Raw genomic sequence first — 1,824 nt, forward strand, 5'->3', positions numbered from 1 at the left:
TCATCTATCTGTAATACTCTATGTTGTGTTTGTCGGGATCCGATGGATAGAGAATACCATGTTATGTTAATTATCAAGTTATTACATATGTGTTGTTTATGATCTTGCATGCTCTCCGTTACTAGTAGAGGCTCTGGCCAAGTTTTTGCTTTTAACTCCAAGAGGGAGTATTTATGCTCGATAGTGGGTTCATGCCCGCATTGACACCCGGGACAAGTGACGTAAAGTTCTAAGGTTGTGTTGTGCTCGTTGCCACTAGGGATAAAACATTGGCGCTATGTCCGAGGATGTAGTTGTTGATTACATTACGCACCATACTTAATGCAATTGTCTGTTGCTTTGCAACTTAATACTGGAAGGGGTTCAGATGATAACCTGAAGGTGGACTTTTTAGGCATAGATGCAGTTGCATGGCGGTCTATGTACTTTGTCGTAATGCCCAATTAAATCTCACTATACTTATCATGACATGTATGTGCATTGTTATGCTCTCTCTATTTGTCAATTGCCCGACTGTAATTTGTTCACCCAACATGCTTTTATCTTATGGGAGAGACACCTCTAGTGAACTCGTGGACCCCGGTCCATTCTTTTAATACTGAAATACAAATCTGTCTGCAATACTTGTTTTACCGTTTTCTCTGCAAACAATCATCTTCCACACAATTCGGTTAATCCTTTGTTACAGCAAGCTCGGTGAGATTGACAACCTCACTCGTTTCGTTGGGGCAAAGTACTTTGGTTGTGTTGTGCAGGTTCCACGTTGGCGCCGGAATCTTCGGTGTTGCGCCGCACTACATCCCGCCGCCATCAACCTTGAACGTGCTTCTTGACTCCTACTGGTTCGATTAAACCTTGGTTTCTTACTGAGGGAAACTTGCCGCTGTGCGCATCACACCTTCCTCTTGGGGTTCCCAACGGACGTGTCAACTACACGCATCACCGTGTCATCTCGTGTTTCTGTTGCCCAACTTGAATTGGTTCATACTGATGTTTGGGGGCCTGCACGTACCTCCTCCGGTGGGTACAAGTACTATGTTAGTTTTGTGGATGATTACTCTCGCTTCTGCTGGATCTATCTTTTAAAACATAAGTCTGATGTTGAGCAAGTCTTCTATGCTTTCCAGGCTCATGTCGAGCGCCTCCTGAACGCTAAGATTAAAGCAGTTCAGTCTGATGGAGGTGGCGAGTATCAGCGCTTGTCTCGCTATTTTCAGCGCATGGGTGTGTCTCATCGTGTGTCATATCCACACACTTCCCAGCAAAACGGGATCGCCGAGCGCAAGCACCGGCATCTGGTAGAAACAGGGCTCGCCATTCTTGCCCATTCCTCTCTCCCACTTCATTTTTGGGACGAGGCTTTTCTTACGGTGTGCTATTTGATCAATCGCATGCCATCACCGGTCATCAACAAAGAAACACCCCTTTTTCGCCTTCTTGGAGTTGAGCCCAACTACTCTTTCCTCCGCATCTTCGGATGCGCTTGTTGGCCTAGCCTACGCAAGTACAATACACACAAACTTGAGTTTCGTTCCAAAGCTTGCGTCTTCCTCGGCTACAGTCCGATGCATAAAGGGTACAAATGTCTAGATCGATCCACGGGACGTATATATATATCTCGTGATGTCGTTTTCGATGAAACAGTGTTTCCCTTCTCCACTCCCGGCGTCACGGTTCAAGTATCTGATCTTGCAGAATCCTTATCCTTTCCTGCAGATGAACCGATTACGAGTGAGCATATGCCCAAATATGACCTGACCTATTTGTCTACTGATCCTCTTCCTAGTGTTGTGTTGTCTACACAGGAACATGCAGCTGAAGAGT

This window comes from Lolium rigidum, chromosome 5 (assembly GCF_022539505.1).
Source record: "Lolium rigidum isolate FL_2022 chromosome 5, APGP_CSIRO_Lrig_0.1, whole genome shotgun sequence".
NCBI lineage: Eukaryota > Viridiplantae > Streptophyta > Magnoliopsida > Poales > Poaceae > Lolium > Lolium rigidum.